We start from the raw sequence: 16,510 nt of genomic DNA on the forward strand, positions 1-16,510 counted from the left end.
TTCAAAAATGTACGTATAAAAAAAGAAAAATTCAAGAGAAAAAGTATAAACAGACAATTACAACAAATAATTTTCCACAGAAATGTTTTAGGAAGAATCTTGACATGTTCTACAAACAATTATATTTATATTTATAAATTTATACCTTTTTACTAATAAAGTTAAGTGTTTACTAATTATAATGAAATTATCTGTAGTACAAATCTTTATTGTTTAATCTAAAAATTACTATAATAGATTTGTGAAAATGGTCTAGGAATAATTATTTTATGCTAATGAAAGAATTTAAACATGAAGATGTTAAGTATGCTGAGTGATAATGAACAAAAGTGAAAGAGTTTGTGAGAATGTCAAAATTATCTGCTCCTATTTTAGTTATAAAATTTCAGTAGTTGGAGGCTTGATGATAGAAAATACATTATAGGTAATTTCTCAAATATTAAATGTTCAAGTTTCACCACATATCCTTCACTACTTATGATAGAATGGGTATCCTAAAACAGTAGGAATACACCTGAAATGGATTCGTTTATGTGAACAGTATTTTAAGATGTTGCTAACATATTTCTAATATATTGTGATGTCATAGATTAAAATTAATAATTAAAAAATGAATTCTGTAACTGATCATTTATCTTTCTAGACTCTTTAATATATAGGTAGATACCATGACTGAGCGTACTATCAATTTACAGTGTTGAGAAAGGCCTATCTCCATGCCTCAATGATTATGTTAATTAGATGTAATATTTAGCAGTGATTCATACATAGTTAAGAAGATAATTCAATTGGAAAATTCTTTCATTGCAAGTATGAGGACCTGAGGACAGTTTCTAAAACTCATGTAAAAAATACACACAGTCACACATGGACACACACACACATGCACACACACACAAACACACAGGTTTATTTGAACATACCTGCACTCCTATAGATGGACATGTAAACACAGAGAAATACACACATGGGTACCACATACCTGATTCATAGGTAGTAGAAAAATCAAGCTGTTACCATCCTGGAGGCCTCACTCCTACTGGTCATGTGACTATGGGGAAGGAAAAATCAATGGTCATAACCAGCTGTCATAGCCTGATACCAACTATTTCTATTGGGTAAGATTGTATAACTGAAAATCCCACAATCTTTGAATGCAGCATATACAGAAAAAACAAAAACAAACAAACAAAAAAAGAAAACCAACTGGAAGAATGGAAGAAGAAAGCTTCTAATTCAGTTCCATTTGGTTTACTTTGATTTATTTTTGCCTTTCTTTTTTTATTATTATTATTTATTTTTCCTATTTTACATATCAATCCCAGTTCCCTCTCCCTCTCTTCTACCCTCCCATGCCCTCTGACCATCCTCACATCCTATCCCTCCCCCACTCCACATGTAGGGTGATGCATTCTTGGAGGGGTTATCTAAATATGTCAAATCATTTGGAGGAGGGATTAGGCCCTAAACAGGTGTAAGGGGTTAAAACTCGTTAAAACTCTACCTCAGCTGTGGACTATAGGAGACATAGTTCCAACCAACCAAACAAGATGTTTCCAATAGTTAAACAGTGGCATAACCTTTATGGAGTCAACCGATTACTTTCTGGTTAGATTTGAAATCCACTCTACAAAATGATCAAAACCTATGGCTGGGAAGGCCATAAATCATCACAAGAAATCAACTACTGCAGTTTTCCTAGAAGTATATGTAACCAAATTGCCATCTAACTATTTAGATTTATTTTTATATCTTGGTGTTACTCTTTAGTTTAGCTAAAAGAGGTTAAGTTGTCATGGGTGACATTTAATGCAGAGAAGCATAACTTCTCAAAAACTGAAAATAAGTAACTATTGTGTGCTCAGCCACAAATGGGACGTATGCTTCAATCCTTCCATGGCTCTGGAAATGTAAGAGATGGCAAAAAAGACTATGAAAAGCAGCATTGACAGGATTGATCAGTAAATAAAGGTGATGGTGCCAATCATAATGAGCTAAATTTGATGCCTGTGCCACACATGATAGAATGGAGAAAACCAAATTTGCCAGTAGTCCTCTGTTTTTCACTAATTTATTAATGAACCTTTAAACATTTATTCATGGGAAAATGAGTTTTCATGCATGTGAAGAATGTCTCAGACACACACATAGCAGAGAGAGGGAGAGAGAAAGATAGATTATGGCATACTACCTTCTGGACATAATGTAGTTATAATGTCTATTGTATCATCTGTGTTTATTTTTCCAAAATGGAATATATCAATATTGTCTGATGGATAGGGCAGAGGATGGTCATGTTCTACCACTTACCTGTATCTGGAGTGCCTATGGAAGGTAATGCTATTTGGGGAATGGTAAGTGACTTTCTTTAGTGATGTAACCACTTTTTAAAATCCATGATCCTATATACAAATATATATTATTATATCATATATTACATATATATCTTATAACTTAAAAATAAGAGGCCATGAATCTGAAAAGGATTGAGATTGTAAAAGTTGTGAGTAGATAAATGATATAAATCCAATATTCATTTATAAAATTGTCAAAACATATAAAAAAGAAACTGAACCAAAACAAAGTATTTCCTCCTTTAAGCTCTTCTGTAACATATTCTATGCAGACATACAAAATTAACTAAATGCCCTCTCTTAGGATAAATTTTATGCTGGTTAATCAGTCAGATTTCCACCAAAGAGGTAGAGACATTAGAAAAATACAGGAGACATTGGGGTGGGGAGATTTATTGTAAATAATTATCTCAGTGAATACTAAAAACTTGACTTCACAAGTGGGTGTCCAAGTCCCATAATGTTGGTGCTGATGGAAACTATCTTCCATTAGAACTAACTGTCTCTCAGGGGATCCTGGCTCAGTTTGGCAAATCTTGTTTACCCATGATAATATCTCTCACTTAATGTCTGATGAGCAGGTGATGGACTTGTAACTGGAAGATACAGCACAACATCCACATGGTTGGAGGACTAAGCAACTGCAGACTTGTAGCTGAATAAACTGGCCCATACAAACACGTTTTTGGAAACAGATGAGTGATTAGTTGAGTTTGTTAATGTTCTTAAAATACAGTTATCCTGCTCTAATAATTGACTAGCTACAGAATTTCTGACTAAGCAATTAATTTCCATCATAAACCTGGAGATTACGTTATTACATTCGTACTTTTATATTGACTGGTGATAACTCTTATACCAACTAGATTTCAGACCTACCTAGAAAACTATTTGTCTTTCTGGCATGATTTCTTTTTTTAAAGTCTGTTTTCATGGTTCTGAAACTCCTCATTGTATTGAATATGTGTGGATAATTTAGCTACTTATTTTTTAAAAATTTATTATTCTGCTATATTATAGAAAAGTAATTTGGAACTCATCTCTTTTCAACTTCTATAAATTACTTTTTCCTCCCTTTGGCAACAGTCTCCTTTCCATTTTCTCTATTAACGCTCTCTGGGACTGCTAGTAATTGAATGTTTTATATCCTGAGTGGACAGTTACATCTTTCAGCTGAATTTCCTACATTCTTTTCAACAGCTTTATCCTCCCCTTTGGTAAACTTGAGAATTTATTTAATTTTATTTTCTAATATTTTCCCTTTGCCTATCACTTTCCACATCTGGGGTTATTTTTGTCTGACGGTTAGTACTATATTTTGGTACCTCTGTGTGAGACTTTTTCAAATTACTATTAAATCTCTCTCTCTCTCTCTCTCTCTCTCTCTCTCTCTCTCTCTGAGTGTGTGTGTGTGTGTGTGTGTCTGTGTGTCTGTCTCTCTGTGTGTGTACACATGAGTGTTTGTGTGATTAGACATAATCTTGTTGCTCTAATAATTACTATCTTAATGAATATACACCCAGAGCTCTTATTTTGATTGTAAATATCATTTATTCACATTCAGTTTTGTGTTATAATCACTTGGGGTTACTCCAGCCAGTTTGCCCTGTTGATATCCTGAAAATCCATGGGACACTATGTAATAATTTAGCGCTTTGAAAATTCTTCAGGCTGACTTCTAATATTCTCACCCACTTTCTTTCCTGTATGCTCTCACTTAATCTGGGCATTAAAACAACTACTATCCCATTTTATAGGTTTTATTTTCACTTCACTAATTTTACATAAATATGAACATAGAAGACATAATGCATTGAGATTAGTCATTATCATTTAACAAGTTCTGTTGTTTAAGATCACTAACCAGTTCTTTTATGTGTTTTGTTAGTTTGCTATAGATGTCGTCTTAAGGTTTCTATTGCTGTGCAGAGACACCATGGCCAAAGCAAACGTGTAAAAGAAAACATTTAATTTAGGCTGGCTCAATGCTTTAGAGGTTTAGTCCATCATCATGATGGGATATGGCAACATGCAGGCAAACATGGACCTGGAGAAGTTGCTGAGAGTCGTACATCTTGCTCCCTTGCTCCTAAAGCAACAGGAAGTGAAGTGAGTGCCACAATGTGTGTATCTTAAGCATAAGAGACCTCAAAGCCCATCCCCACATTAACATACTTTCTTCAACTAGCAAATACCTGATCCAACAAAGCCACATTACCTATTACCATAGGTCCATTCCCTATGGGGGCCATTTTCATTGAAACCACCAAAGATGCCATTAATAACAAACAAAAAACTCACAGACTAGCCAATTTAGAGAGCTACTTACTTTTCCTCAGTGTTAATCGCTAAACTGTGAAGATCAATGTGCTATAATTTTGTTATTTTCTAGGGTTCTCTCATTTCCTTGCAAATAATTACTGTGTATTCATTTGGTGGTTCCTCCATGGGTATACATACATTGCCCCTTTGTTAGTGAAAATGTACTCTTCTGTGGCTGAAAAGATGGCTTGGAATTTAGGAGCACTGCAAGTTTTTGCTGAAAACCTAGGTTCCATTCTCATAATTGAAATTAAATGGCTTCTATCTAACAATTAATTCAGTTTCAGAGAATTTGACTCCCTGTTCTGGCCTCCACAGGAACCCAAATATGTGTGGTGCCATAAACTAATACAGACACACACACACACACACACACACACACACACACACACACACACACACACACAGTTCCCCTTCTAAAAACATCAGACAGATTTCAGTATTTCCTCCCACAAATGGCTTTAAAGTCTTAGTTTATGGTGTGTGTGCACATGATATATATGCATGGCTGTATGTGCCATAACATGCACGTACAAGTCAGACTTTCCAGTAGACTCAGCAAATGCATTCCTTCACCTTCAAATAAACATCACTCCTTTCTCTTCTATGTTTCTGTTGTTAGTCCTCTCCACCTATATATTAAGAACTTTTTTCCCTGTCATAGCTTCTGTTACCATGGACTATACCTACCCATCTGTACACATACATATTCATGTGCATAAAAATTAAAATCTAGAGGCTGAAGAAGAGTGAAAATGTGGTCATTTGTCTTTCTTGATCTGAAAATCATAACTCAATATATCAATGTCCATTTCTTCCTACTTTACCGCAAATGTTACAATTTCATTTCTCTTTACAGCATAATTCAGTATTCCATTATGAATTTGTACAACATTTTCATTATGGATTCATTTGCTGATTTGTCACAGCTGGTTCTAGTTCTTAACTATCATTAGGAGTTTAGTGACAAGCTTAAAATTTCCCTGTCTTGTTAGGAGCCCCCTTTCAGTCTGTTGACTACAGATGTAACCATTTGTGGGATTTTTCGGTTAATAATTTGATATTTTTCAGTGCAATTTTCAGCAGCTCCAAGAAGAACAAAGAAAAATAAAAGATATCAACCATGTCATTCCTTAGGTCTTGAAAAACCAAAGTTCCATTCTTGACCTCCTGAAACAGAGTACCAGGTGATCCTACATTCAAAACAGCTGGACAAAGCAGCCTTACAGACTACAGCCAGGATTTCTGCATCTTCTTAGAATCCCCCATGACAGTGCCCCTTACCAGCAGGAAGTAGTTTGGAAAGAACAACGCCCAAATTCCCAAATATTGTCTATAAATGTTTGTTTTCATTTAAATGGATTTGGCTATATAAAATAAATAAATAAAAACAAAAAAATCTGTTTATTGTAACTTGGGCTTAATATACTGAGGTCTTATTTTATTTAGAGTAATAAGTATATTATTATATTTCACTTCATTTTATAAGTAGTTCCCTTGATATAATTATTTATTCATTCATTTAGATCTTTCTTCATCATGCAGCTGGTTACCGTTTTAGTACAGGTTCTCTTTATTGATTAGCACTCATGGTTATTTGTGAATGTTCTGGATACACTGTGTACAGTGCTTTATGATAAACAGATTATCTTTGAGCTTGTTTTCATATATGACCTCTAAATTACACAGATGGCTTTCTTCTTTTCCTTTATGGGACTTAGCCTCATTTGAAGTGAGAAATCCATGTCTAGAATCATCACCTGAGAGAAGATGCCTTGTCACTGAAACCCAGTATGATAAATCATCATGATCAAGGCAACTAATAAAGGAAGTGTTTATTCTGTTGCTTATGGTTTCAGATGCATATAGTCTAATATGGCAAGATAAAGGCATAGTAATAGGAATAGCGGAGTGCTTACATCAAGTATGAGGCAGAGAGAAACACACTGAGAATGGCATTGTCTTCTGAAACCTCAAAGCCAACCCTCCGGTCATATACCTCCTCTAACAAGACTATGCCTTTGAATCCTCCTTGATCAGCAACCACCTAAGATAAAATATCCAAATGCCAAAGGACTACAGCAGCAGATATCACAGTGAAATGATAGCATTCTACTCCCTGGCCCCCATTGTCTAGTGGCCATCTTATAACTCAAAATGCATTTAGTTGAACTTTAAAAGAACCCATAATATTTCATGATGTTCCACAGACTTAGCATCATTTAAAAGTCCAAGTCTTTTCAGGGATGGGAATAAATCCCTTATTATAACCTACTGCAAAATCAAAACAAACTACATACTTGTAAGAGGCACTAGCACAGAATTTATGTTATCATTCAAAGATAGAGGAATCAGGACAGAGTCGGGAAATAATAGAACAGAACCAGCAGTACAAGCCCCAAATCCTGATACCTAAATCTGATGTCAAAGTGATTAGTTCACTTTAACCTTCCATCTTTGCTCCAACACAACTCAGACAACACTGCCATCATTACATGCAGTATCTTTTTAGAGTGCCTGGAGCTTTCAGGACCATCATATAGGGAATTTTATACCACACACATTCCTGGCACCAGGGGCTCCCTTAACCATACATAAAGATTCACAACCTCTTGTCTTGTGTATCTATCATGACACTAATGACAGTACCATGTGGGAAACTCTATGTATCCAGCTACATGCTTGAGGTGGAGACTAGACACCTTGAATTATAATTTCAGTAGTTTTGGTTAATTTCCTAGCTCTTTTCCATTCAAAAGTTGAAAGCTTAGCTGGATGGCTCTTTTCCTGAGTTCAAATTTTCCTTTTCCTATTTTTTTCAAAGCAGATTTAGCCTTTCTTATTTTCTTCATCTCTTTTATAAGATGTTTTGGCTCTAACATTCAGTATTCTCATATTTACTCTGTGTTTAGCAGAAAATTTTTATTTCTCTCTGCCACCCATTTCTTTTTCATTGTAGGCTTGGATAAGAATGACTACTAACAACAACAGCTGACTCAGCATTGAAATCTCCTTTATCAAAGAAATTAGTTCATTGCTTTTTAATTTAGCCTTAGTTAAATTCTTCAAGACAAGGCCAGAATGTGATCATATTATTTGCCAAAATATCATAACAATAACGTCTGATACAGAGGTCTAGAGTCTTCGTCTGTGTAATCCCATGACCTAGGCCTCCACAACCTATAGAGCTCTCAGATCCCCAGTCTTCCAGTAACTAACTGGTATTGCCCATTAATCTCTGGTTAGAGTTGTAAATAGAGTATCCCAGTCTTTCACATTTTTCTAATGAACCCTTTAGAAACTCCAACAGAGATTGCCACTTACACACAGTTTATAGCCAATTGAAATCTTTATTCCATCAAGGTGGGACTACAGTCATGAATGAAGTATAGTTTGCTGTAGTGCAGAGTAGCTAGGAAATAAGGAGGCCCCTACGAGAGACACACATAATACACCTGAGAAGGGAAAAGGCACGAGATTTTCTTAGCAAATTAGGAGCAGATGGAGGGGAGAGGGAGTTAGGAGAAAGAATGGGAAGAAGACAAGGGGAAAGGAAGACATAAAGGAGCAGGAAGATAGAGTTGGGGAAAGAATAGAGGAATGCAAGAAAAGAGATACCATAATAGAAGGAGTTATTATAGGTTTAAAGAGAAATCTGGCACTAGGGAAATGTCAAATGATCTACAGTGATGACCCCAGCTGACAATCTAAGCAGTAGTGGCGAGGCTATCTTAAATACTTATCCTCAGTAATGAAATAAATGACTACCTTATATGCCAGCCTAGAGCCTTCATTCAGTAGCTGATGGAAACAGAAGCAGACACCCACAACCAAACATTGAGCTGAACTCCTGAAATCCAGTTAAAGAGAGTGATAAATGATGAGCAAGACCAGCCTGGAGAAACCCATAAAACAAATGACTTAAATAACAGGGAGCTCATGGACCCCAGACTGATAGCTGGGGAACCATTATTGTACTGATCCCCTGAAAGTACACATCAGTTAGGAGGCCTGAGCAATCCATGGGGCCTCTGGTAGTGGATCAGTATTTATCCCTAGAATAGGAATGGATTTTGGGATCACACTCCACATAGATGAATACTTTCTCAGCCTGGACACATGGGGGGAGGGCCTATGCCCTGCTCCACATGATATGACAGACTTCGAAGATCCCCATGGAAGGCCTCACCCTCTCTGGGGAGCAGAAAGGGGTAGCATCGGGAGTTGATATAGAGGAGGGGAGGGAGAGGGAACTGGGATTGACATGTAAAACAAGCTTGTTTCAAAGTTAAATTTAAAAAAGGAAAAAAAAATATAGTTAGTTTGATACAAAAAAAAAGAAATGTTTTAATTTGGAGCATATTATCAGCTGGTTAGAGTTCATGATAGTAGTTCAGTCGTGGTTGAAACAGCTGTGAGCTTATACTGTGATCTTCAAATAGAAGAGAGAAATACTGGGAATATCCCTGAGAATTTTGAACCTCAAAGCCCATCTCCTGTGGCACACCGTATCCAACAAGCCCACATAATGAATCACCAACTATGAGCAATTATTCAAATCTTGTGAGGGATACTGCATATAAATCAACATAAACAAAAGTTTAGTAATTTCTAAAAAGTCAAGCTTTTTCTACAAGAAAATTCCATGAGGAGCATTGGAGTTTCTAAGTCTTGAGGAATTATTGCTCTAGTAATCTAGGGATAGTTAGTTTGTAGAAAGGTTGGATAGTTGGTTGGCCCACAACTCTTACAGAACACATCCCACTGTGTTCTTGAACTTGTTGAAAAATCTATCAGCAGGGACCATCAGGTTGGAGAAAAATGACAAGGCCCTGCTATAAGCAGCCAGTCTTTTGCTCAAGTCAAGAGGGTGATGAAGAATCCAGCCATCTTAGAAATTTGTCACCTGTATCCTGTAGCCATACCCCCTCTATCTTTCTGCATACAAAGAATTCTGCCTGCTTCCTAGTGACTGTGGGTGTGATATGACTATTTGTTCAAGGTTCCCATATCTTGACTTCTTGCAATGATAGAACATGAACCAGAATTGTGAACCAAATAAAGTCTTTGTCCTTTAAGTTGTGATTATTGGGTATATTAGTCACAAGAATGACAAAGGAAACAGACAACGAACTTCATTTCTTTTCATGTTTGAAAAGACAATTTGATAATGGCTCCTAGCAATGAAACTTTCAAGTCTCTGCTCCAGATATCGGATTATGTAGCAAAAAGTGTTTTCTTATGGAATGGTAGAGATAGAGAATGAGACAAAAACAAATTTCCAAATGATGTTTAAAGTCTCTATTTGCAACTCCATGTTTAACAGTATCCAGTTCACATCAGCTACATGATGGAATGTTTTATGAAACCATGAAGCATTATGTGTCTACTATAAATAGGAGCACTAAGTATTAAATTTCAAAGATCTAAATATAGAGCTTTAAAGAACATGAGAAGGGTGAAAGTTGGGGAAGAGGAATATTTCCTTTAAATCTAGCATTATGAGTAGATATGAGGAAGACACTCCAAATTGAAAACTAATGACCATCAGTGTTTATTCACCTAAAATTGTGGGAAAAGTACAATTTTAAGTTACTAAGTCTGACACAGCTGTGAAGTATGAAAATAATATTAACTTGTAAGTTCATATAGATCTTAAGTTTAAAACAAAAAAAATTAACAGGTACATAAACGTACTCAATATTACATTTCATGGCTTCACTGAACTTATATTAAGTGCACTAGTGGTGATCAAGTCAGGAAAATAATCACAGAAACCCCTAATGCTTAATGCTCAAATTGCTAAAGCCAGAACTGTTGAGTTGTAATACAATAAGATGGAAATTTGTCAATTACCCAGCTTGACTAATTATACTTATGAAATTTACATTAACTGCCTGCTTCCTAATGCTTCACTGACAAAAAACATTTTGTTTTAAAAGGCAAAGGAAAGCCACCCTATGTCCAATAGCATCTTAAAGAAATTGCCCAACCATGTATTGACACGCAGATAATGAAGTAGAAAATTAAGATAATTACTTAGCTAAATCGAGTGAAAAAATAATACTAAACTCTGCCCCAGTTAGTTGAAATTTTGGGCAGCTAAAACAGTACCTATGAAGTCAAAACAAATGTTTCAAAAGTCTTAGCCAATTACAAAACAAATTTATATGACCATTTGTTTTTATTTAGAAGGACAAACACACTAGGAGTTTGCAAACCTTATATGCTAAATACTTCATTGTGTCCTGTTTTGGTTCAGTGCATTGAGAACGTAATTAAAACCCCCAAATTTCATAGTTTTAATTTTAAATTTTGTGAACTTAGAGTTTCCATCTTTGTAAGAGGGATAGCTATAGTTTGTAAAAATAATTTTAGGAGTGTATACTATGAAGACACATGAAATACAATGAACAGAGAGCCCTGTTTCAGTATATATTAGTAAAATAGTCATTACTTTTAGAGACAACATTATCACAGTGAAAGACTGTTATGCTGCATCCTGCAGTAAGGAATAGTCACTGGTCACATGATTTTCATATGACAATTTTTCAAGTCAGAATGGATAGTATAGAAATAAATCATAGTTATGTGCAGCTACTGTTTACTAGAAATTGAAGGGTAATCTGGTATGGTGAGAAATTTGCCACTGAGAAATAGAAAACTCACATTGAGAGGTTGTAGACATTTATGAAAAGTTTTGCATATGTTGTAAGAACCAGGGGAGCCATTGATTACTTTTAAACAAGGAAGCCACTCCCTGTGTCTTTAAACTTGGAACTACAAAAATCCCAGATCAACAATACAGAACCAAATTATTACTGAATAGAAAAAAAAATATTACCCTATAAACTGGGATATTGATTAAAATGTAAAGCATGCTTTAAAATGAACTATCAGTATGGATATGATTAGTAAATATTATATGTTTTTAATCCTTGCTCATCAAACCGCCTACTGAGTCCCTAAAGTGGAACATGGCTGGACCACTAATGGAAAAAAAAGGAGGACAACTACTTTGAAAAAGCAAAAACAGGCTCAGTCGTTAAGAACATTGGTTGTTCTTCCAAAGGACCTGCTTTCAAATTCTAGCACCTACATGGTGGCTCAGAGGCATCTATAATGGGATCTGATATCCTCTTCTGTCATGTACATATAGAGGAAGACAGAGCACTTATATATATTTATAAATAATTTAAAAAAATAAAAAGTAAAAACAAACTACAAAAAAGTATTTTCAGGAGAGAAACAAACAGAAATTGGATGAAAAGTAACTCTGGATTTAAAATAATTGATGCTAAGTATGAACAAATTATGTTAGACATAAAAATAAGTTACATTTTTTGTTTATTTGTTTGTTTTTGGTTATTCGAGACAGGGTTTCTCTGTATTGCTTTGGAGCCTGACCTGGCACTTGCTCTATAGACCAGACTGGCCTCAAATTCACAGAGATTTGCCTACCTCTGCCTCCCAATAGCTGGGATTAAGGACAAGTGCCACCAACACCCAGCTAACATACAACATTTTTTTTAAAGTAAAGTTTCACCATTAAAAATTAGCAAATTTTTTTATGGAACTAAAATATCATGGTATTTGTTGACCTATGAATATTTAAACTTTCTGAAAATTTTTAACATTGGGGAATAATGAAAAACAAACATTTTCTAATAGAATACCATTTACTTGGGAAATAGTGCCAATATTGAGACAAGGGACTCTAAGAAATTAAAAACCTTTTACACAGCAAAACAAATGGATAACTGAATGAAGATGCAGGATGGAAGAAAGTCTATGTTGATGACACAGATGACTGGCAATTAATAACTACAATATATAAAGAACTATGAAAACTTAGATACATAGAAAACTAACAGCTCAATAAGTGACCTAATAAAATAAACAGACATATTACACAATATGAAGTACACACGGCAAATAAACATGAAAAGAAAATGTTGAGTGTCACCATCAGATAAATGCAAGTTAAAATTTCATTGATATTGTATTTTGTTTGATTATAGTATGCTTGTATTATATTTTGGGAGTTAAATTTTTGCCTCAATTGTAAATGCGACATAGCTGTAACCAGTTTTCTGAAATGGATTTTCAGTATCACTTTTTAGGTTTTCTATCCCATTTTATTGCTGTGATAGATACCTTGTTCAAAAGCAGCTCAGGGACACAAAGATTTATTGGTTTAGACTTCCAGGTCATAGTCCTGGAAGTCAGGGCAGGAACACAAGCAGCAACTTGAAGAATAAACTCTACTGGAAAAGTGTTTGATAGGTTACCCATAGACTAACGCTTAACTAGCTTTCTTATAAAGATCAGAGCCTCCTGCTCAGAAAATACCACCACCCATAGAAAACCTGGCATTTCCCACTACAGTACAATTAATACAGTTCTTCAGAAGTAGCTGCAAAAGCCAATTCAATTCTGAACACCCCCCAATTGAAAATGACTTCTCAGATAATTCTAGACTGTATCAAGTTGACGGCTAAAGCTAACCAAGATTGTAGGCAACTAATAAAAGAGAATTCAAGACATTGTTATAATGGTGAAAGGGATCAGGACCCTGGAGCAAAAAGGGAGGCAGTAATTTTCGAATTATTTCTTTTCACTGTGTCTTTGAGAGTTGAGAGTTTTTTAAACCTTTTTTATTATTTTATATAAGTGTATGTGATTTAATCAAACCCCCATATCCTTATTCTTTAACCCTTCCCCCTCTTCTGTCCTTTTCTCTGTGATGTCATGCGCTTTGCGCACACACTCACTCATTCTATGTGGAGCCCCTCCTGAAACACATCTTCTTTAAAATCAATGGCCACCAGTCATTAAAGCTCCATAGGTGGAGGTGGAAACGTCGAGTCCTTTCTGCTTCTCTATTGACTGAATGATATTGCAAAGATTTTAGAGTTGCTTATACCACTAGTGAGGGGAGAAACTAATCCTAATATTCTCCTAAATGGTCATAGAAATAAAATTTCCACTAAGTTTTTAGCCGTATACCCACAAATTTGCTTGTCTTTAGCTTGCATCACAGGAGTTTCCTTTTGCGGTAGAGGGTGATTAATATAGAGACACACAGACAATCAAGATGCAGAAAATAAGACTACAGAAAGCCAGATCTAGACTTCTGTATCACATACCCTTATCCCAAGACTCAAGGACTATTATAGAAGAGACAGCAAAATTATTAAAATTATTGTAAAAGCCAGAGGCGATAAATGTCTCCAGTGATGCCATATTTACTCAGCATGATAGGAATATTTCACACACAAACTCAAGTTGCTGTGATTACATGCTCAAGATCAACATGAGATCAAATTATATTCTGAAATTCTCAATCCATTAAATAACAAATTTTGAGAATTCACAATATAATAATCAGGCCTTATACCACAGAATGTTAATGAGATACAAGCAATATTATTTTTATTTTGTGTAATTTTCAAGTTATGGAAGAGTCATAATCTTAAACTCATGGCTGCTATCCAAATGAATGATTACAAACTGAATTCCTGGATTATAATTCTGACTTAAATAAACTGTTTGTTTCCATTCAGAACTACTTCTTTTGTATTGACCTCAAGACATATGGCAACAGTTCTGTACTTAGTTACCAGGACAGTCCTTCTTCCTTGGTAGAAGATTTGCAGTCCTTTTAAATTTACAATTATGAGTTATTGATATGACATTTTAAAAGGTAATTTGAGGCATACTAAATCTGGATGTTTTTAGCATATTTTTCTGCCTTAAATGTTTGTTCCTTATATTAATTTGTTAATGTGATAATGCATAATATAATCACTTAGAATGTCTAGAGCTTGACAATATGAAGACATTAGATGCCTTTCTCACCTAAGTCATGAACAACTGATAGAAGTACTGAAAAGACATAGGATTTGTTCTTGTTGGCCACTTGAGAGGGTACAGTCCATCACTGTGGGAAACGCATGCAGAGTTTACGGCTCTGCAACATGCTTGCACTCTTCATATCATAGCAGGAAACCAAAAACTTGGGGCAGAAACAATGGTAAATTAAAACCTTCAATGCCTGCCCCCAATGACACACTTCCCAATTCCATGCCTTATGTCCCAAGGAATTACAACCTTCCACATCAGCATCCAGAGCTTAGGACTTAGTATTTAAACACATAAGCGTACATAGGGCATTTAGCATTGAAACCACCAGAAGAAATAAAAATCTATATAGTTTATAATACAACAATCTTGAAAAACTTAGTACTATAAAATAACACTATTGAAATAAGCACTTGCATATATAAATGGAGATAAGAAAATGACCCTGAACCTTACATTTTAAGTTTTTGTAAAGTGCGTTCAGTGGGAGAAATAGAAAGTTAGCATGCATTATAAAAATGTATAAACTATAAGTTCTTTATTCTCATAATTTTTGGAATACTTGGCCTTGAAACAAATTGCTGGCAATTAGTATTTTGAACTCCTTCAAATTTCTTGACTGTAATAACAGTGTATGACAATAAGTAGCAATATGCCAAAGGAATAATATCTTTAAATAAACTAAAAAGATGTAAATTATAAATATTTATGAAACTATTTCTAATTTTTATAAGTGCTTATAATTATGGTTTTAGGATTAAAAGCCACCTACAGGACCTGTGGTGTTTGCTGTTAAGGCTGAAAATCTGTGATGTACATGGTAGAAGAGAAGCAACTACAAAAAGTTGTCCTATGAGCACTGCTTATCACTGCAGCCGGCACACCACCAACAGCAAACACATGAATATATATGTAGAGACAGATAGATGATATATATACATATATAGATGTAGATAGATGATATATAGATACATAAAAAGACAATAAATAGGTGATAAATGATACATATAGATAGTTGATAGATGATTATGATAGGTAGATAAATGATAGGTAGGTAGACAGATAGATAGATAGATGATAGATAGATGCACAAAAATAAAAAGCATCTACCATATGAATTGATTTTAGAACTTCTCGGGAGCTTTGTGTGCAATAACTACATTTTGTTGTTCGTTTTTATAGTTTCTTTTATGATTTGAGATTATAATATAATTGCAGAGGAGGCGGAAAGATTGCAAGAGCCAGAGCACATGGGAATTTGCTTTGGGAGTGTGTTTGTGTGTTTTCTAGTAATGTCAGAAGTTGAAGACATACTGTCTCACCAACATAACTGCCCAAACATAAGCTGAACAAGGATGACACTGATAGACATGTGAACATGGATTGGTAAAAGTCGCTGATGTCTCAACCCTACATAATGAACTACAGGCAACTAAAAATTGCTGAGAGTGAGAGATACAGTCTTCCCCAAGGAAGCACTCACCCACTGTTTGTTGTGCTTTCAAACTGTCTTCGTTCACACATTTCATTCACTCACTGGAATTTGATGATGAGCTTAAAGAAATGATCTATTTTCTTTCTTGAAAGCTATTTTCCTGTGTGAAAATTTCTGTGATGCCCTAGAATGCAAGCATGACTACATTTAAAGATGAATTATTTCTGTAATTGATGAAAGTGTATCATTGCTGTAATTCATACCTGTCAAAAACTGCTGGATCCTCTGGAAGAAAAAATCAAAAAGGAACTGACAGACAGGAACACAACCTGCATACAAGTACTTAATAGTGCTCTGCTGCTCACTGTGTCTAATCTTATCCTGAAGTGTCATCTAAATATAATAAGCTGGTGAAATCCAGCCCATAGTTTATTGAATATTAAAATATAAAAACCACTTGATATTCAAATTATTAATAAGTATACATATTCTTTTCTTGAAAACAGTAGGGGGGATGGAGCAATGTATAATATAG

The sequence above is a fragment of the Phodopus roborovskii genome, unplaced genomic scaffold (genome assembly GCF_943737965.1).
Source record: "Phodopus roborovskii unplaced genomic scaffold, PHOROB, whole genome shotgun sequence".
Taxonomy (NCBI): domain Eukaryota; kingdom Metazoa; phylum Chordata; class Mammalia; order Rodentia; family Cricetidae; genus Phodopus; species Phodopus roborovskii.